General features: G+C 46.5%; 1 non-coding gene and 1 pseudogene across 1 annotated transcript; both read right to left on the bottom strand.

The window, feature by feature from the left end:
- Window positions 1–7,804: 7,804 nt before the first annotated feature.
- LOC119350011 lies at window positions 7,805–21,575 on the bottom strand (annotated as a pseudogene).
- On the bottom strand, window positions 8,565–8,646 carry TRNAS-UGA. The gene has a single exon. It is a non-coding gene; the product is annotated as a tRNA-Ser (tRNA).
- Window positions 21,576–23,023: the final 1,448 nt, after the last annotated feature.

Genomic DNA, 23,023 nt, shown 5'->3' with positions numbered 1-23,023 from the left:
TATGGCCGACATGCATGCTACATGTTGGCTGACTTGGCATGACGTGCACAAAAACTTCATGGTATTCATACTGAATAGCACTTCTTAATTTTCATGCAGAATTGCTCTAGCTCTTCTTAATTTTCATGCATGTTTCTTTCCAGACTTAATCTTACTAAATAGCACCCCATCACTTGCTGCTGTTGTTATTCACTATATCCTCGCTGTTCTGTTTTCTTGTTGGCAGATATTTTGCCTAAATTCAAGACCAAAGAAGATGTTCAAAGAAGCGCCAAGCCATTTTTGTATAGCAAGTTATGTAATAATAGTTGGGTTATCTGGGCATTGTGAACTCCAGAATTTCATGTATCTTCTTTTTGTTTTTGAATGAAATGTTGTATGTGTGTTGATGTAACAGATTGTTGCTTCTTGTTATTTGAAGTATTACCATTGTTTTCTGTCTATTTTGATTTAAATATTAGTTGTTTAATTATTGGCATATTGAAATTTGAGGAACATGACCATGACAGCAAAGACCCACAAACCAGAATCAGAAATTTGGGACCCACTTATCAGAACCTGACAATTGGGACCCATTTGAAAAAAGAAAAACGTGGCACAACCCAAAACTAAAAGGCCGAATTATAGGTCCTGGCCGTGTAGCTTACCCAAATTGAAAGAAAAAACAACAAATGGGCTGAATTAACGGGCTCGGCCCATATAGACACCTAATCGGACCGGGCTGAATCTTATCCACGTCAGTTTGCCACGCTGGATCCTACGTGGCTTGGGGAGGCTGCTAGTGACCAAAATTTTGGTCGAAGAACCAACGACCTTTTACATATCACAGAGAAGGTCGTTAATTTCAGTTTACGATCGCCAGCTTTTGACCTTCTGTTTTTGGTCAAAAAAAGGTCACAAATTAAAAACAATGACCTTTCAGTGACCAATAGTGTTAGTTGCAAGTTGACATATTTCTTGTAGTGTTTGTTTGTCCTTATAACTACCAAAATGGGCGTAGACTCTTTAAAAATCTCAAATGACCGTGTGGTTAAATTTTAAACTGTTTTATGATAACCAGGGCCCACAAGTCAGGGCTGACATGGCATACAAATTCACATTGTTAGATTTTACAGCTATGACAGGTGGGTCCATTTACATTATATTACAGAAGAGAGAGAGAGAGAGAGAGAGAGAGAGAGAGAGCAATCCCGATTATCTCTCTGGGGTTGAAATCCTCTGCAGTACCGTATGGTGCTATAGTGTCGATGACATGTGGGACCAGGTCCCACATGACAGTAACTGTACAGCACCGTACAGTACTGCAGAGGATTCTAACCCATCTCTCTGCTGCACAGGGAGCCGCCGCACGAACTGCACGCCCCCATTGGAATTCATGCGACAATCCCTCCTCAGGAATCGACGGAATCCACCAGATCCGGACCCCGCTCCTCCTCCGCGACCCTCCCGCCTCCTCCGCGTCCTACGTCGCCGGCAACATTTGGGGGCCATAATTTACAGATCATGGTTGTAGATGCTCGGTCGGATCGTTTGTCGCGCTGCTATAATGAAAAATCGTTGCTGTTGCGTCGTTGATGATGGAGTGCACTGGGCCGGCCGGAGGTGGAATCCAAGACGTTTCCTTGATTTTATATCTCAACTAGTATAATACAGGATGCAACGTGAAGGAGGTGGTTGAGACTTGAGACCATGTAGTGGCGGCGTTGGAACGGTACGGATCTGTTTCTTTTCTTTTTCTTATAAAAAAAACATCCAATCTAGTAAAAAGAACACTGGAAGTAAAAAGTTACATCTGGATCCATAAACTACCTAGCGACAACTACAAACACCGGAGCAAGCCAAAGGCGCACTGCAGTCATCACCCCTCCATCATAAGAGACCGGCAAATTTTGTTGTAGTAGACAGTAGGGAAGTCGTCGTGCTAAGGTCTCAGAGGACCAGCGCACCAGAGCAGAAACCACCACCGATGAAGAGTAGCATCGATCAGAAGCATCCAACGTGTAGACAAGCGAACATAGACGAACGAAGACCGGATCCAAGTGGATCCACCAATGACAAACACCGACCGAACCCCGCAGTTATATATTTCTCCAGAATCTTTATATCAATATATAGTTGATGGAAATATCGTTACCCATGGTAGCTTCTCACGATTTCTCAATGCGGTTGAGTCGGGTATTTCAATGTCCCACTCATTGTGTGCCCTATCAGTTGGTTTGGTCGAGGTTGCCCATCCACTAGGTGTATACTATCCATTAGGTGTCTGTCAACGTGAAGTTGACTTGCATTTACTGATTCAGAGGCCTTGATATCCTTGCTTGCGAGGAGCTAAATCATGATGTACTATTGTCATACTTCTTCCCCCGTTGCATTGAACGGGCAGTTGAGTGGTTTCGGTTGGCACCTCCACTCTTTCAAGCATATTATTGCAAGATTGTAGGATTGTAAAACACCTTTATAGTTAGTAAAAGAATTTGGCACATTATTTGCAATGTGTTGCAAATCTTGTGAACGCATGGTTCAAATCTTTGAGTACGTGGATTTGAGACAGAAATATGCTGAACATTCCACTAATTTTCTGCCATTCTTTATGGTACTTGAAATCTCCCCCAAATATTTAGAAATGTTCCTCGTTGAATCAACATATTGGCCTTAAATAATAACCCATATGAGGAGCTTGAAGTATGGACTAAAATATAATTCCTTGTTAGAATTATACCCTAGAGGCAATAATAATTGTTTATATTTCCATATTCATGGTTAAAAAGTTCATATTCTATGCTATAACTGCTATGATCCTGGAATATGTGATTCAGTGGAAAACTCATATGCACGTGTGAAATGATAAACAATTAAATAAAGGGTTCCTAGTTTTGCCTCTAGGACTAGTTCAAGTGTTGTTGGTGATCACATTTTCCGGATCTTAGGATATTGTTAAGTCTAACGATAGTCCGAAAACAACATTTAGATTATGACGTTAGAAGAACGATCATATTGAATTGACCCAAACTTGTCTGTTATGAATTGAGTTAATATCGTCTGTATTCAATTGTAATAACACAGAGTGTTAATGTGTGATTTTTCTCCTTAGACCATGAGAGTATTGTGGTCACTTCTTACCTTATGATGGGCTTCGGGGTTGCTCAAACGTCACTTGTAACACGGTGATCATAACAGCAACTTGCAGGTTCATCGGAAAGTTTGACAAGTGACTACATAGCTTGAGATTCGGATTTGCTCCTCCGACAATGGAGAGATATTCTTAGGGCCCTTTCGGTGTGATGGCATCCATCATCGCCTGGCTAAACATAGGTGACTTCGTCATGGAGATGCCGAAACACAATAACGAGAAAGAAAAAGAAAAACGGTAATGAGGGTAATGGTATAGTGAGCATGTGATGACTCAGGAGGATACCGACGCATCGTGGGTTTCATGCCACGATGGAATTTTTTAATTTGGTGCCATGACAACATTTTCTAAAACGGTTGCCACGGCAACCTTTTCTGAAATTGCCGCCACGACAATGTTTTTGCAATGGATGCCACGACAATGAAATATTGGTCATCACGATGCTTCAACTGAAGATTGAAAATGATTATGGAGGATTCCGGATGCCAAGGGATATACCATATCATGCTTTTATGAAATGCATGTGATGTCTATCCTTTTGTTGTTTGCACCCTTTAATTGTGTAATAGTCAATTATTAGGGTGATCTCTCACTGAAAATATCAAGTTAAAAGGTGTTCTTCCCGGTGTTGCAATCGTCTATAACATGTGGCTTTCTGGAGTTCGTCATGTCCACATGAGTACAAACGGATCGTGAAGTGTAAGACGGGCGAGGTCGGACCGAGAAAGCAGATAACACTCGGTTGTCTTCAAGTTCTGGCCGAATTGTTCTAAGCTCGGAGCACAAAGCATCGAAAGATCAACCAGAGTCATATGGTGATATCGACAAAAGTTTGCCTGACGGTCAAAATTCACGTCATCAGTGATGTCCACATCAATGGTTGTGAACGAGATCAGAGTCTTGAATCACTCACTTTCAATTATGAGACATATTGATTTGAGTGGGAGTGCACTTTATATTAAAAAAATTAAACACTAGTGCAACATTAATCATGAATAAATGTCTAAGTGAATCTTGTGTTTGTTGTTGTAGATCAGTGGCTTGCAATTTGTTGTTGAAAGAATCGTTCCATCATATGCTGAAATGGGCATGGAGATATAATAAAAATCTTGAAGAACAGGCAGCCTAGCTTCACATGTGAACTAGCTGGTCGAAAATTGTTGAAGTGAGTTGTGTGTGTGCATGACCATTTAATCTTTTCTGTTGGGAATTTGATATTGTAACCCGTTTGTTGTTAATTTCAGGTAGCTGTATCAAGAAGTAATTTTTAAGACATAGAAGTTCAGAACCTCTATTGAAACTCTTTTATAGTATATATGAACTTCCGTATTTGAGTTATTTCATAGACATTTATACCGAGGTTGCTCTTCTATAGACATTTATACTGAGGTTGCTCTTTTATAGACATTTCCATGCAAGCTGCTAAGCCCAAGTCTCGAATCAGGATTGTCGTCATTCGTCAGTCCCAAGTATTTGAACTCACCGTATCTCTGCTCTTGATTACACATGGTGAGAGATTCTAATTTCTTGGACTATAGTGTAGCTAGGAGATTGCGGCGGCAGCGGTGGGTTTTGTGTCGGCGGGCTGCAGGGAGTTGCTGGACGCGCGCCATCACATGTCGAGTCATACATAGTGACCGATGGTGGTGGATTAGAGTTGGAATTCAAGAGGTTTGTGTGGTTCCAGTTATTCAGACGATTGGGCGAGAGCGGAGCAATAGAGGAGGCTGGCCAAGGACATGACCAGGGATAAACACATCTTGCTCGATTTCTCCAGCGACCCAAGGTTGGTTGCATCCTGCATGACCTCATATTGTTCATGAGAGTTTTGTGACATTCTTTTTTAGAGAAGTTTTGTGATCTTAATTCATAAGACATTTGACGTGATAGTATGTGGCTGTAAACGTAATCTGCAATGCAGAGCAAACAGAGTGAACAAACCAAGAACGTGCAGGTTAGTCCGTCAGTGTCATACCTTTCTTTTTGTAATTCTATTGTACTATATAGTTAGTGCAAGATCATCAAATATTCAGGAGATGTATATAATTTTGTGAAACTGATATGTGCAACATGTTCAGAGGAGAGGAGACAAAGGCTTGCTGATAACAACTTGAGTTGGCCGAGTCTTGCGGAGTTGAGCGTGGAGTAGAAGGTGTCGAGTGAACCAAGAAGTACTGTGATATCAGAATGGCAGCAGAGGCGGCCTTGAGTTAGTGTCATTCGCTGTAACGTTAAAAAGGGCCTTGCAATGGAGCAACCTGCCCATCGACATGAAGTCGGACTGTTTGGAGGCTGTGTCCATGTTTTTAAAGAAAAGGCACCGGCCAAGCCCGAGAAGAGCTCGAACCTAGCCCGACTTTGAATTAACAAAGCCATCAACCGGCCAGAATTAGACGGAAGCAACATACACAAAGGAAGAAAGCGGAAAAAGGGATACAAGGTGCACAGAAGGAACATCTCAAAGGTAACAACCAGCGGGCAAGAACATACCACGCCGTTGCCAACGAACGCCGCTACACCTACACCAGCTAACCTACTAAGGCCACGGGAGAAGGGCACCACCGTGCCAGTATTGTGATCGCTGACTGCCACCGAAAGGCCAAACAAGGCAACAAAGATTTGTCTCTGCTGCCGCAGAGGGCCACTACCCTCTCACCCAGGCTCGATGGGTGCCGCACCGACGACCAGCAGAGCGGTTCCCCAAGAACCCAAATCAAGGTGACCAAGCTTCCCAAGGGGAGACAACAGGAGCAAACCCATACGCAACGGGGACCCGACCACCCAAGCACCGTCATCGGTAGCAGCATAGACGGAACGCCGGACGAGAGATGTCGAACGAAGGCGCCGAACCACGGAGAACACCGAGAATGGCAGCACAAAACGTCGGTCAAGTTGGGAATCGCCGGAACCATAGGCGCCGAGAGGGACACCGATCCCCTCACACCGACGCCCGACACCATTCACACCAAGAACCGAGCAGGCTGCCGAAGATGAAGCCTGGCTGCCACACGCCGTCAACAAACCGCCGCCAACTCCACCACCGCTCGAGCAGCCCCCAATCGACGCCTTCAGGAAGGAACACGCCATCACGGTGCCGTCGTCGCTTGGAACAGGGTGGTTTGAGGCTTTCACCTGAGCTCTAGGGAGGGGTGGGAGGAAGGGGATCCTTGCCGAAGCCTTCAACAAGGGAGCGGTACCGAAAGGCGCCGCCTTTGGTGTGACGGCCGCGCCGGCCAAGGGATTCCCCCGGATCCGCCTCCAGCCACCAGATCCGCGGCACCGACACCGGAGGACGATGACCGGAGCCACCAGGGGCCGAATCCGTAGCAGATCGGAGAAGATCGGGGTCGAGGACGAGCTTCTCCATGGCGAACCAGCAGCCAGCGGGGGGCCGCCGCGGCAGCCGACGCCCACTGCCTCCCCGCTGTCCACACGGCCGGGGAAGAGGCCCTCCTGCGCCTGCCAGCGCTGCCCGCCACACATGCCGCGCCGCGCGCCACCACCCAGGACCGTCGCCATGGAAGCCGAGGCGCTCCACCCGCGATGGAACCGCCTAGATCCCCGCCGTCACCTTCACCGGTGCCCCACGGCCTTGCCGGGGAGCACCTCTGGCGGCGGCGGGGAAGGGAGAGACGAGGACGGGACGGGCAGGGGAGGCTAGGGTTCGCCCCCGAGACAGGAGGCCACCCGTGCTCGACGTCAATCACGGCAAGTGACCGAGGTTGCCATGCATTCTCTTCAGCTTTCCACGACCAAATCCGCTTCAGGGGTTCAGGCTACACGAACTGCCTCTCGGCATCTGTCCTTCCTTCAGACTTCCAAGTTCCAAGCTGCAGGAAATGCTTCTCTGCACCCGTTGTTTTTCTTCGGAGTTGCATGCTGGCGCCAACTCCTTCGCCTCGATGGCTTTTCGTGGCCACTCAGCAAAATCCGATCACGAATGTGGGTACCCATACATACTGATACTATTATCATCAGTAGGAAAAATAAAAAGTAGGGAGGATGAAAAAAAACGTCGACAGCAGGGATCGAACCTGCGCGGGCGAAGCCCAACAGATTTCAAGTCTGTCTCCTTACCGAAGCCCCAAGAAAGCATTCCTAAAGAAGATAGAAATCTTGAGCAGTGACTTGGCAAATTCCCGTGAACAGAACACTAAAGATAGTATCATTATTCCTGGAATATGTGGGATCATGTATGAGCATAGAGTGTGCTGCAGAGATCATCAAACAAATAAACATTAGCAATATGAAACATAGCTATTGCTATCTGAACTTCCAATAATAAAAATCATGCATATATGTAGACAAAGCAGATGAGGGCCTTGTTGGGGTTGCAAAGAAAGACTAACAAGTTACAGATTCTTGTGGTCACAAGAGTCGTGAGCACCAGCTGCAGCTGTCGTCACCCACCCGCTGAGGCATGGTCCGCTTCACGGCCACACGAGCCGCCTCCTGTTGGGCGACAGCAAGGAGGAACAGACAAAGCACAGGTAGGGGTTGAGAGTTTGGGGAGGAAGAAACTGAGAGAATGAGAGGTGGGAAGAGGGATCTGACGACATCCAACTTGAGCTCCCCGCCTTCAGCACCTCCTTCTCGTCAGCAGTCCAACCTCGGAGCCATTGTTTCGCTATCCTCTTTTGTCTCCAACCTATCACCTTTCCTGATAGATCCGTCCTACCACTCCTCGTCGTCCCTTATCTGTCCACTGAGGTCATCCTCTTCTCTATCATCCCGCGCCGGCGTCAACGCCTGGGTGGCTGGATCGAGAAGTGGAGGGGGAGGCGAGGAGAGGTGGCGGCGGAGGGAGGCATCGGCTGGGTTGGCTGGGAAGTTTTCACCGCAGGTCTGAAGGCTAGGTTTCATTTGGTTTTCATCTGCCTACACCACCGGAATTCCTTTCTAACGTAAATTCATTGGAGAAGCACTTGACGTGCTGGCCCCACAGTAAATAAGGTCCAGCTGTCATCCTGCACTGAAGCAGCTAAGCAAGTATAAAAAGAGCAACGGCCCAGCGGCTGCCAACACAGTAAAAAGCGCATAGGTGAAACCATCCAGCGGTCAAGAATCACGCGCGCGTGCAAGTGCGCTCACTAGGCGGGTAGCCTAGGAAGGTCTATATGTTCGATGATGTGCGATTTTAGTCAATCGGAATTTACAGAAGTTTTTACTGAAAATCGGTGAGACTCCAGAAAACTATATAATGTTTCAGCTGATCGGGAACGAGGGTACGGTGATGTTGGTTCAGAGTTGTAATGCTTACTTAGGGGCCCGGAAATCACAATTATGTATGCGTCACCTGTGTTGAGAATGATCGCGAGAGGAACACGGACTTGCTAGCCATTGGCCGGGCTTCGGTCTTCATTTTCACTAACAAAATACTAGCACTAGTGAGCACTGACATCAGGAAAAATAAAAATCGGGGAACAAAAATAAACGTCGACAGCAGGGATCGAACCTGCGCGGGCGTAGCCCAACAGATTTCAAGTCTGTCTCCTTAACCACTCGGACATATCGACCATCTCTGTGCTCCATTCAACGTTTTGGCAGCTCACTGGGCATTTGGTTACCGAACCGAATAAACTGTTTAACCATGATATATAATTTGTGGAATACACATTTACAAAAGGTGCGCATGAAGATTCAATCCCCTAATTAAATAGCTCCATTATTCACTGGATGATCCAACGTCGGAAGCACTGGCATTGAATACATTAATGTTTCCTAAAATAATACTCCCTCTGTTCCATAATACAATAACGTTTTTGTCACTACACTAGTGTTAAAAATGTTCTTATATTATGGGACGGAGGGAGTACATTAATGTTGGAGTAACAAATCCTTAGCTCATTGCAACAGAGGACGTGTAAATATGAATGTTTAATGTCAACATATATTTGTTCCGTCACATCATTAAAATACGCGGTTTTATATGATTTGTAGCTCCAAAATGTAGTTCATTCCATCTCGGGCTGATGAGCTACCGAGGACTCTTCCTAGAACCAGTATATATACCAAGTACAATTTGAGAAATTATAACTGTTTAACCATAATATATAATTTGTGGAATATACATTTACAAAAGGTGCGCATGAAGATTCAATCCCCTAATTAAATAGCTCCATTATTCACTGGATGATCCATCCTCGGAAGCACTGGCATTGAAGCATGGGCTGGAGGACGTCTTGGCTGCTCACATCGGACGGGAAAAGCAAAGATCGGATATACTGTTAAACAGAGGCACTGAACCTGAACTCATAACAGAATCACTTCTTGTTCGTCACGATTCCTCTAAATACAAGGACGGCTGAGATCCTCCCGTACCCTTTTATAAAAAATAGCATGATCGTCCTTTCACAAAAACGCGTGGCGCGACCCGTTCGATGTCGGTCAAGGCGACAGTTCCCGAGACATGATTGTACGCTGGCCGCATGATACACGAGGAAACATACTGATAGACTCGACATGATTTCGTATGGATAACACGTACGGCTGCTACAGTACACGGCAGCATGCCACGCGATTCACGGCTCGATCGACTAGTAGATAGGTACTCACGGTCAAGGAACCACGTGCAGATCAGTGTAAGGAAGCCTGGCCTACCACACACTCCCTCTTTCCTAAAATAAGCGTCTCAGCTTTATAATGTATTTAGACATATTTTAATTTTAGATACTTCCCATTTTATTCATTTTGGTGACAAGTATTTTCAGACAGAGGGAGTACTAGCTAGCTATGATACACTTGTTTTAGGACTGATGAAGTACTATTCAATCACGGATACTTTTGTACGACCAGGTCATCAGTTCTCGTGTCACTTCAAATGGGGGACAAAGGAAAAGGAAATCATTCAAAATCCTGCTTCATGTATTAATTATTCTACTAGTATACTACATAGAAAAACTAAAGGAAGTCCCAGATATTCTACTCGTTGACTAGACTCATATGCATCCGGTGAACAGTAATTTTTTTAAAAAAATTGGTAAGTTCCAATGCGGGGGTGTTCGTGCCAAATTTCAGCTTGTTCAAATATCTGAGGAGTTCTTGGCAAAGAAGACAAAATCGGTCAAAACAGTACGTGAACATTTTTTTACAACCCTAAAATTTGTCTTTTTTGTTGCGAGCTACTTAAATGTCCGAACTACACAAAATTTGGCACGGATTTCACACACATGAGCATCTAGCATCGCAAAACGGTTCGGATTTTTTTAAATCTTGTACTATTTTAAATGAATTTATTGTTCAACTCTAGTGCAGATGCACCTGAGAGCCAAAACGCCACGTCCGTCCTACACAAACACAATATAAAGTTTAGTACTCCCTCCGTCCGAAAAATCTTGTTCCAAGCTTGTCTTTTAAATAGATGTATCTAGCACTAACTTGTTGCAGTAACAAATCCTTGGCTCATTGCAACAGAGGGTGTGTAAATATCAATGTTCAAACGTCAATATATATTTGTTCCGTCACTTCATTAGAAAAACTGGGTACGCAGTTTTATATGATTTCTAGCTCCAAAATGTAGTTCATACGAATTCTCGTGCTGATGAGCTACCGAGGACTCTTCCTAGAACCAGTATACATATACCAAGTAAAAGTTGAGAAATTATAACTGTTTAGCCATGATATGTAATTTGTGGAATATACATTTACAAAAGGTGCGCATGAACATTCAATCCCCTAATTAAATAGCTCCATTTCACTGGATGATCCAACGTCGGAAGCACTGGCATTGAAGCATGGGCTGGAGCACGTTTTGGCTGCTCACATCGGACGGGAAAAAGCAAAGATCAGATATACTGTTAAACAGAGGCACCGAACCTGAACTCATATCAGAATCACTTCTTGTTCGTTACGATCCCTCTAAATACAAGAACGGCTGAGATCATTCTATACCCCTTTATAAAAAATAGCATGATCGTCGTTTCATAAAAACACGTCGCGCGACCCGTGTGATGTCGGTCAAGGCGACTGTTCCCGAGACATGATTGTACGCTGGGCACGTGATACACGAGGAAACATACTGATAGGGATTTCGTGATGGATAACACGTACGGCTGCTACAGTATACGGCAGCATGCCACGCGATTCACGGCTCGATCGACTAGTAGATAGGTAATCAAGGTCAAGGAACCAGGTGCAGACCAGTGTAAGGAAGCCTGGCCTACCACACACACTCTCTCTTAAAATAAGCGTCTCAGCTTTATACTAGCTAGGATACACTTGTTTTAGGACAGATGAAGTAATATTCAATCACGGATACTTTTGTACGACCAGGTCATCAGTTCTCGTGTCACTTCAAATGGGGAACAAAAGAAAAGAAAATCATTCAAAGTCCTGATTCATGTAATTAATTATTCTACTAGTATACTGTATAGAAAAACTGAAGGAAGATCGAGATATTCAATTCGTTGCCTAGACTCATCTGCATCCTAAATTCAAAAGAAACAATTTTTTGGTAAGTTCCAATGCGGGGGTGTTCGTGCCAAATTTCAGCTTGTTCAAATATTTGAGGAGTTCATGACAAAGAAGACAAAATCGATCAAAACAGTACGTGAACATTTTTTTTACAACCCCAAAATTTGTCTTTTTTGTTGAGAGCTACTGAAATGTCCGAAATACACAAAATTTGGCACGGATTTCACACACATGAGCATCTAGCATCGCAAAACGGTTCGGATTTTTATAAATCTTGTACTCCCTCCGTAAAGAAATATAAGAGTGTTTAGATCACTAAAATAGTGATCTAAACGCTCTTATATTTGTTTACAGAGGGAGTACTATTTTAAACGAATTTACTGTTCACCTCTGGTGCAGATGCACCCGAGAGCCAAAACGCCACGTCCGTCCCACACAAACACAATATAAAGTTTAGTATTCCCTCCGTCCGAAAAATCTTGTCCGAAGCTTGTCTTTCAAATAGATGTATCTAGCACTAACTTGTTGCTAGATACATCAATTTGAGGGACAAACTTTTTCGGACGGAGGGAGTATGTAGCACTCCTTGAGACAACTAACGCCATCGCTTAACCGACACCCAACAGAACAGGGGAAAAACATAGCCTTTTTAGAGTACTTTCGAAGATTTGCATCTAACTTTTTTCTTCTCTCTCTAGTCCTTTGACAAATTAAAATGCAATACATATAGGTTCATAAACCAAAGCAACTTCATCACAATCTAGATGTTTAGAGTGAGTCATCCAAGAAGAACCCTAGACAATCTCACATTAAATGTTGGTTGATACTACCACGAGACATGCTTTGCTCAAAACCAAAAAGGAGGGGGAACCATGATACCCATCCATTGTACATATAAAGTTAGTGAAAAATATAGAATTCTCCTAGAAACCAAGTGTTGGTAGCGCCACTACCACATCATCTTTGACAAACTAGTGGCATAGGTTGCCACATAAGGTACTACCACCATCATGGGATTACCATCAAACTCCACACTTAAACGTTTTGCGGGTGAAAAAAAATTTGGCCTGCTTGAAAGATTATATAGCAGCTCTTAATATTAGTTTAAAAAGTAGGCCTGCAATAGTGTTTTCCTACAAAGCAAAGATCGGAAAAGAGCCCCAGGAAAATTACTCTCACAACTTCGCAAATTACTTTGGACTGGACAATAGATCATTTGAGCCAAAGTGTAGAGAATGGACCATAACAAAAACAGAATCACCACTTATTTTAAATCGAACTCTAAGGACATCCGAAGTGGACAATCTTAAAACCAATACCCATCGACCATGTAGAGCCCTCGGACGGGATGCAGAAGCCTCGGAGCAGCGAGGTAGAACCCTCAGGTGCGAAGCGGAACCCTTAGAGCGGTGAGGTAGATCCCTCGAAGTCGTCTCAAATTAGGCATATGCTTGAGGGTATGACTCGTAACTCCACCAAAAATCTCTTCAACCGGAGGTTCGTTGATTGGCTGCCCGGAGGTTAAGATGATCTTGGCTCGAATTTGTTCCACGCAGATCATGTTCAACGGAATCGGCGGAGCCTCGATCGATCACGACCTCAGCTACAAGATGTTTTTGAGCATGTCTGCCCCAAGCTAGTGCGCTAGACTTGTGTTTTGTGCGAGAAACTGGCGACTCGGCATCACTCATGGTTATCATCACTCGGACTCACCAGGCCAGCGGTCCATCGCACTAGATTCCTACAGCGTGTAAAATCACATAGTATTCACATCCTTTTTTGAAAGCCTGAAATACAATTTCTAAAAGTTAGAAAACAGAAAAAGAATCCAAAAAAGAAAACGCGTGGAAGGGAGAGCTTTTCCAAAACAGCTTGTCCTAGTTAAACCCGTGCAAACGCCGGGTTGGGCTAGGTTTCAGGCCAGGCTTGTAAAAGCCTGACCTTCCTTTCTCAAGCCCGGGCCCGACCCGAAGCCCAAAATATACTTTGTTTTCAAGCCCGAGTCCGGCTCAAAATCAAGCCCGGAGCATGAAAGGCCGATTCAAACGCTGTTTTCTAGTGTACACACATGCAAGGCTGACCCAAAGCCCGGAATGCCGCCCCAAAATACAGAAAACAACAAGCCCAAGCCCTGCCCGAACTACCTTCCTGGCCGCAAAACAAGGCCCAAGCCCGGCCTGGGTTTTTCGGGCCAGGCTGTCCATGCCCAGGTCTAAATCTAATGCTTGTGTGCGACAAAGATTGAACACTGTTAGAATAAATCCGAGGCATACCGTTGATCATCCGAGGACCAAGCAATCACACGAGGCACGACACCGAGATTTGTTAACGAGGTTCACCGATATGGCTACATCCCCGGGGCCTGACTACGGGCGCTCCTCCCCGTGACACCGTCACAATACCGCACACCGGCCACCCGGGCGCCGGCACACGCCGCCGGCTCCCCCTTATGCGCCTGTGCTATTATGTTGGCATAGGTTACATCGTGTGTCTACCCCCGCTATATATGAGAGGCCTAGGATACAAGTGTCCTACTAGTGTCAAATAAGAAATTCTGTATGTCACTCATCAGGTTGAGTTTTTAATTAGTAGTTGTTGATTATATTATTCTGGTTATATTGTCATGAGTAAAAAAAATTGTGTGTACTTCCTTTTGAGGAATCTTCATGCATATTTATTGCATCCTTACAAAGTAATAGTATGTTAGGTAACTAATGATGGGCTAATGGCATAAGCTGGGACATACTACAAAACACTTTTTATGGGAGAAGTTTATGGAACTGGTACTGCTCACCAAGACGCTGTTGCAGCAATTGATGTGGAATTGTGGATAATGGAGCCAGTGGGTGATGTTGGTTGTATCAGAGAGTGCTACATACTATTGTAAACTTCATATTGTGTATGTGCGAGATGGACACGGCGTTTTGGCTCTCGGGTGCATCTGCACTTGAGGTGAACAGTAAATTTGTTTAAAATAGTAAAAGAATTCAAAAAAATTCGAATTGTTTTGTGATGCTAGATGCTCATGTGTGTGATGTCCGTGCCAAATATCGTGAGTTCGAACATTTCAATATCTCCCAGCAAAAAAGACAAATTTTGAGGTTGTAAGAAAGTTTAGTGTTCAGAACCGATTTCGTCTTTTTTGCATTGAGCTCCTCAGATGTCCGAACAAGCTGAAATTTGGTACGAACATCCCGCATTGGAACTTCTTTCACCTAAAAAAAGTTCAGATTTTTTTGAGTTTCTTTAGTATTTTTTATCATTACTGTTTACCGGGAGCAGATGAGCCTGTGCACCGAATTGAATATGTGCGACTCCCTTCAGTTTTTATACATTATACTAGTAGAATCATTAATTACATGAAGTAGGACTTTGAATGTCTTTCTTTTCTTTTGGCACCCATTTGAAGTGACACGAGTACTGATGACCAGGTCTACGGATCTGAATGTAATTTTTATCATTTCTAGTATTCGTGGTATTATCATGATCGAAGATGAATAGATCAAAAGTTTTTCTGAAAAAAAGACTAATATTTCCTCTGTCCCAAAAGTTTTGCTGGTACATCTTGGAGCCCTTTAGTTTTTCTATACAGTATACTAGTAGAATAATTAATTACATGAAGTAGGACTTTGAATGTCTTTCTTTTCTTTTGATCCCCATTTGAAGTGACACGAGAACTTATGACCAGGTCAAAAGTGTTCCTCGTTACTAGATGGTCTATGGATCTGGATGTATCTTTTATTATTTTTTGTGTTCGTTATATTATCATGATTGAAGATGAATGGATAGGAAGTTTTCTTGAAAAAAAGAGTAGTACTCCCTCCATCTCAAAATAAGTATCGATTTTAGTATAATTTTATACTTTTTTTCGAAAAGGGGGGAAACCCCGGCCTCTGCATCAGTACGATGCATACGGCCCTCTTATTAACAAAATAAAGTAGTGCCAACATGGTTCCAAAGGTCCTCAAAAGTGAAAAAGAAGCAGAACAAGCTCACACAGAGCCTGAAGAAGCTAGATACATCAACTAGCCACATCAAGATGCCACAACCGGCTGGGTAAACTAGGTAGGAATACTAAATGCCTATCCTATTACATGACCGCCATCCAAACCGGTTGAAGATATCCTGAGCTACCATCTCCCAACGGATAGACCCAGTAACCGAATGCTCCCTGGCCTCCGTCTGGGTGAGTAGCGACCACGAACGGATCAGAGCCGTAGTCCGGAATAAAACCTGCAAAAAATGTATACATGATATTCTGTTAAAGACCAAATCGTTTCTGCAGTTCCAGATAGTCCACAGCAAAGCACGAACCCCAACCCGTATATGTCTCGCTAAGTTAGGCTCAATCCCATTAAGCCATGTCCCAAATAAAGCATTAACAGAATTCGGTGGTTTGATGTTGAAAGCAATGTGGACCGTCTGCCATAGTACCTTGGCCAGCGGGCAATCAAAAAAGAGGTGTTTAATAGTCTCATCCCGATCGCAGAAACTTCACCTAGTAGGTCCTGTCCAATTACGCTTCATCAAGTTATCCTTAGTTAAAATTACTTGTTTATGGACAAACCACATAAACACTTTTATTTTCAAAGGAACTTTGACATCCCAAACATGTTTGGACGTAGGAATGGAGCTCGAATTAATAACATCAATATACATTGATTTAACCGTGAATACTCCAGACTTAGTCAACTTCCAGCGCAATTCATCGGGTTGTTGAGAAACTTGGATGTCCATCAGTCTCCTAACTAGATGGAGCCATTGTTCCCAACGATTGCCCGCTAGCACTCGTCTGAACTGAATATTAAGGAGGGTAGATTGAAAAACCGAAGCAATGACCACCTCCTTTCGTTGAACAATGCGATACAAAGAGGGATATTGGATGGCCAGGGGTGTGTCACCGAGCCAAGTATCCTCCCAGAAACGTGTACTTGTGCCGTTTCCGACAACAAACTTTGTCCTATTAAAGAACGCCTGCTTGACCTTCATGAGACCCTTCCAGAAAGGCGAGTCAGTCGGCCTTACAGAGACCTGTGACAAAGTTTTTGACTGGAGGTACTTGCCGCGAAGGATCTGTGCCCACACAGCATCAGTCTCCGACGAAAGCTTCCACAGCCACTTGCTAAGAAGGCATTTATTCTTAATTTCGAGATTCTCAATACCTAGACCCCCTTGGTCCTTCGGTCTACAAATGATGTCCCACTTAGCAAGCCTATATTTTCTTTTAAGCTCATCACCCTGCCAGAAGAACCGCGATCTATAGAAGTCCAGTCTCTTCCTAACACCAACTGGTACCTCAAAGAACGAAAGAAGAAACATCGGCAAACTCGTGAGTACCGAGTTAATTAGGATTAACCTCCTCCATATGACATGAGTTTGCCCTTCCAGCAGCTCAGTTTCTTCTCAAATCGGTCCTCAATGCACTTCCATTCTCTGTTTGTTAGCCTACGATGGTGGATAGGAATCCCTAAGTATGAGAAAGGTAGCTCTCCCAACTCACATCCGAACAATTGCCTATAAGCATCCTGTTCATCTTTGGCCCTACCAAAACAGAACAGCTCGCTCTTATGAAAGTTTATCTTCAAGCCGGTCAATTGTTCAAATAGGCATAAAACCAGCTTCATATTTCTTGCCTTAACCAAGTCATGCTCCATAAAGATGATTGTATCATCAGCGTATTGTAGGATAGAGATACCTCCATCAACAAGATGAGGCACCAATCCACCTACTTGACCATTTTCCTTAGCCCTTCCTATCAGAACTGCCAACATATCTACCACAATGTTAAACAAGATAGGGGACATCGGGTCTCCTTGTCGTAGGCCTTTATGTGTCTGGAAGTAATGACCTATGTCATCATTAACTTTAATTCCCACAGTACCTTTTTGCGTAAATGACTGCACCTGTCTGCGCCAGGCTTCATCAAACCCTTTCATACGCAAAGATTGTTGGAGAAATGGCCACTTTACCTTATCATATGCTTCCTCGAAATCCACTTTAAAAATCACTCCATCTAATTTTTTGGAGTGGATTTCATGGAGCGTTTCATGCAGGACTACCACCCCTTCTAGGATGTTTCTGTCTGACATGAACGCGGTTTGGGACTGTTGCACCACAGGATGCGCAATCTGTGTGAGCCTGTTGGTCCCGACCTTGGTGAAGATTTTGAAACTAACATTAAGGAGACAGATCGGCCTGAATTGCTCAATTCTGACCGCATCCGTCTTCTTAGGGAGTAGTGTGATAGTCCCAAAATTCAAGTGGAATAATTGAAGCTGTCCAGAGAATAGATCATGAAACATAGGTAGTAAATCCCCCTTAATAATGTGCCAGCACTTCTTATAGAACTCGGCCGGGAAACCATCCGGACCGGGAGCCTTATTATTTTTCATTTGTGCAATAGCATCAAAAACCTCCTTCTCCGAGAACGGGGCAACCAGAAGCTCATTATCAGCAGCCGAAAGCTGAGGTACATCCTCAGTTCTGGACTCATCGAGGGACACCGTATTATCCTCCGGTGGACCAAATAACTGCTTATAATAGTCGGTGATGTATGTTTTTAGGTTATCCTGACCTAAAATCGTACCCTCGTCCTGCTCAAGCTGAAAGATTCGCTTCTTTCTGTGCTTGCCATTAGCAATTAAATGAAAGAACTGAGTATTCGCGTCCCCCTGGACCACTCTACGTACTTTAGCACGTAAAGCCCACTTCAGTTCTTCTTCGCGGAGTAGTTCTTTTAACCGCTTCTCCGCCTCATTTTTAACCTAAAGCTCTGCGGGTAATAAAATATTGGACTCGGCTTTTATGTCCAGGTCATGTACAAGAGAAAGGAGTCTATCCTTTTCAATCTTATACACACCGCTAAAGTGCTTAGCCCAACCCCTCAAGAAGCTTCTCAAATTCCTAATCTTATTCTGCCATCGCTCAATGGGTGTTTTACCTCGAACATCTTTAGCCCATTCCCTGGCTATCAAATCTAAGAACCCCTCACGTTCGAACCATGACGTCTCAAAAGAGAAGGTGTTCTTGTTACCCACGTGGTTCGGCTCCCCTGAGTCCACGAACAATGGGGTATGATCAGATACTCCCCTCGAAAGAGCTTGCACCGTAACCAACGGGAATTTTTGTTCCCACTCCACGCTTGCAAGAACCCGATCGAGTTTTTCGTAGGTTGGGTTTGGCATAGCATTGGCCCATGTAAACTTTCGGCCCGAGAGCTCTATCTCTCTCAGATCCAAGCTTTCAATAATGGTGTTGAACATGAAGGACCATCTGCCGTCAAAGTTGTCATTGTTCTTCTCCTCTCGCCTCCGGATGATATTGAAATCACCTCCAACTAAAATCGGTAGTTGTTCTGACCCACAAATTTGAACGAGGTCTGCTAGAAACTCCGCTTTAAACTCGGGCTGCGCGGCACCATATACCGCCACCAAAGCCCAGTTAAAGCCATCCGTCTTAGACCTAACTCGAAACTTTACCGCAAAGTCACCCATCACTACACTATGGACTTCAAGTGAATCGCATCTCACACCTAGTAAGATACCCCCCGATCTTCCTCGCGGAGGTAGGCAATGCCAATCGAAATCAATACCACCAATGAGTGAGGAGAGAAACTGCGGTGCAAAGTTATCTCTACCCGTTTCTGATAGAGCAACAAAATCTAGCTTCTGCTCAAGAGCTGTCTCAGCCAGGAATCTTCTTTTAGCCAAGTCCTTAAGACCTCTGCTATTCCAAAAAATTCCTCTCATAGTTCATCATGGAATTTTTTTGTGGTTCGAATCCTAGCACTCCTACGAACTGCGGAATCGGGATAAATCTTCCGTTTCCACTTACGCTTAGGTTTACTAAGCTCAGTCCCCCGTTCCTCATGACCGGGTTCAGAAATATTACTAGCGTCATTCTGTAGGGGCACATCATCTTCCTCAGCGTCATGGTTAGTGGGTGCTAGATCCTCACACAGGCTATCAAGCACTCTAACTCCTAACGCATTTATCTCATCGTCATTCATTGGTTTAACTGCTGCAAGATTACGAATAGTCTCTAAAGCACGTTCCGCCTCCAGGTCTAATATATCATTCACCGAATTGGTAATTTCACTATCCGTAGCACCTAGTGAAACTCCTAATTGGTTTGCATTATTTATAATGTCCTCATTAGAAAAATGCAATAGGGAATTAGACAAGTTGGCGGACATACCCGAAGAAAAAGCAGCCTCCTGAAGCTTGGCCGCCCTCATAGCGCACCGCTGCTGCATATCGTCCACCTCCGGGACGTCGAGGATGCGAGCACTCATCCGTCTCCCCTCGGAGATAGGGTCCGGGATCCCACCAAACGCGATCACCTCCTCCCTAGTATAACCCGGCACCGAAACTCTGACAGGTGGTGCCGAAGTCACTAGAGAAGGCGTCTGCGGGCTCCCGATCCCCTTGGACGAGTGCCCCACACCAGGCAGTGGGGAGGAGTGTAAGACAGGGGCCTCCTGCCCGCGGTCTCCTCCCGCCCCAACCTGCAGCTCAGACGGGAAAGCCATCGGTGAGGTGGTCCTCCTGACCACCGGAGTAGAGGGTGTAGACCGGGCCTCCTGCCCTGGCGTCCCCCCTCCCGCAGCAGCAGCCACAGTGGTTGCCACCACCGTCGCAGAAGTAGTCGAGGCTGCCTGCCTCGAGGTCCCTCCAGCCGCTGGAGCCGACCCCCTCGGGGCCGACGCCACCGATGATACCTGCATCGACCTCGGGACGGGGGGAGAGAGGACTCCATGTCCCGAACCCCCTCCCCCACACCCCATCGCCCCCGCGATCGCCGACACCGAAGTCGCGCCCGCGGGAGTCTGCAGTCCAAGAGAGCCATCACCGTGCCTCCACGCCGCCTCGCCTCCCAAAGAACTCGCCTGACGAGCAACAGACACAGCAATCTCCCTCTCAAACTCCAGTGAAGGAAGCGTGTGCTCAAGATCATCACCCGACTCCACCCTGTCACTCCAAAGCCTGGGAGGTGCCGAGGCTGGCTCGAAAGACCCAAAATGCAGAGTAGTCATGGGTACCGCCGGTGAGACTGTGGGCTCAGCCTTCGATCCATTCCCGGCCGACTGAGCGTGAGAACCGTTGGATCCCCCTCGCATGGTCTCATCTGACGGTGCCCCCTTAGTCCCCGCACCATCCTCTCGGTCGTGCATGTCAACATCATTACCGTTAACCGCATCATCAAATAAGTCGGTGTCCTCGAACTCAATATCTAGCGGGAACACCTCGCCCTTGTAAGTCCAGTTGACCTTATCAGGCACATACTCAATATCCAGAATGCTTACAAGAATCCGGGCAATCCCATTGGCACGAGTGAAAGTCATGTCTACTTTTTCTGTTTTTCCAACCAGGATGCCCAAACTGGCCACAACACGAGCATCCTGCAGAGCCTTAGATGGAGCCCCCAAAAACCGCAGCCATACCTGTGTAAGCGGTTTTCCTTTAGGCTCAACCTGTTTCCACTCGTTAAACTCCAGAATACACTTAGTACCGGGAACTTTATACAAGCCAAAACTTAACAATCTCTGCAAGTCATCGACAGATGGGAAATCAACCTTAAAAACTCTGTCCTCGATGAGCACCAACTCCCAAACAAAATCACCGGGAGCTAACTCCTGCAACCTCCTCACAATCTGTGCCTCAGTCACCTCGCCCTGGGTCGCTCTCACAATCCCAGTAGTCGAACTCTGGTTATCCTCCGGGACCGCTCTCGCCTCCGGGGACTCAAAAAACATGAGCTCAGCACAATAGACTCCATAGATGTTCAGAGTCGGAGGCAAGTCACGCAAAACCGGGTACTCTCCCGACTCATGTGCAAGCTTTCCACATGACTCACACAGCTGGGCCACACACTCAGCAATGAAGTGGCCCTTGTCGCCGCAACGATAACAAATCATCCTCTCCTTCTTACGGGCATACTTGGACGCCCTCTCTGCATCAGACCTGTCGGCAGCCTCATCCACCGTCCCAGCCTCAGAAACCTCAACATTGGCCAACTCCTTCACCACCTCCATCGCCTTTGGAGGGAGCTCTGAGGAATGCTAAGTCTCCTCCGTAGCATCTGTAGGCACAGGCACCCTAGGTGGTGGTGGGCGGCGAAATCTCCCACGACCCCAGCTCCGACCACCACGGTTACCACGATAACCTCCTCTCTGACGATGATCCGGACCGGAAGCCCCCTCAACGAAACCGCCGGCCGGCCCAAGAAACGGTCTCTCGGCCGACCCGTCGCTCTGCCAAGCGTAACCACGCCCTCCTCCCGTAGACGAGGATCCGCGGTGCTGCCCCTCACCGTATGCATCGTACCCGTCGTCCCCCCACTGGCCTCGGGGCGGAACATTAGGCTCTTTATTGTTCGACTGAGGCTGAGTGGACCTGTTCTGCACCAGCCTAGCAACATAATGCGGTGGTGGTTTTCCTGTGGTTGCCGGCGCGCCTCCACCATGCCGATGTCCGGCGCCGCGGCCAGCCGGCCCATCTCCAGCAGTACCTGGCGCGGGAGGTCTAGGTCCCCCTCTACCCGCAGCATGGGGAGCAAGGGGCGGCGCCACTGTTGCTCTCCCGACCCCCCTTCCGGCAGTATTAGTTGCGGGCACCGAGCCCGATACCGTCGGCTTCAAGCCTCCCTTCCCAAGAGCCGGCTGCGAAGGGGATGGTCCCGGAGGCGGCGCACCCCCGGGGGGTACACCTCGTCCCGCGGCACCAGCCGCGCTGCCACCTCCCGCCGGCGGCCTTTGGCCATTCTGCGTCAGACCTCCCCGTCCGGCGGTCGCTGCCGGCGGGGGAGCCGCCCCACCCCGACCTGCAGTGCCTGACGAGGCACGCTTCGCTGGTGGTGGAGCCTCCCCTCGACCTGCCATGGCCGGCCAGGGCTGGATGCGCCTCGCTCGTCGATCCCCGCAAGACGGGAAACCCTTCGTGCCTGTCTTGCGAACCCTAGACGGCGGCACACGGACGAGGGACACAAAGCGGTCGACGTACGTGCATGCGCTCTCTACGGGCCGAGGGGACAGGACGCAGCTCTCCTGGGCCACATACCCATTCGAGACTGATCGATCCAGACCGTCATCTACACCCCCATGATGGGCCTCATGCCCATGCATGGTCCGGGAACCGGCCCACTCCTTACCGGCCCACTCAGAACCAAGTAAGGAATTCAAACGAAGGATCCTGGCCGCCCTGATCCCATCCGCCGCCCTGGTCGCCGGCGGCGGAGGCGCTGGATTCGGCCTTCCTCCCTTCTTCTTCTTCTTACGAATAACTATGTTCCAATCATCTTGCGGAAAATAATCAGACAAAGTGATAGGTTGAATGCGTACCTTAGGCAAAGGTCCTTTCCAGGGCCGGATCGCCGTCGCCGCCGTCCTCCGGTGTACAATCCGGCGAACCACCTCCACTCGATCGGTAGAACGCAGACCGAGCCGCGCCGGATCCTCTCCCGGCACGATTTCATCTACTAACG

Source organism: Triticum dicoccoides, chromosome 1B (assembly GCF_002162155.2).
Source record: "Triticum dicoccoides isolate Atlit2015 ecotype Zavitan chromosome 1B, WEW_v2.0, whole genome shotgun sequence".
Taxonomy (NCBI): domain Eukaryota; kingdom Viridiplantae; phylum Streptophyta; class Magnoliopsida; order Poales; family Poaceae; genus Triticum; species Triticum dicoccoides.
Note: the sequence above shows the minus strand (reverse complement) of the source record. Positions and strands in the feature narration are given on the sequence as shown.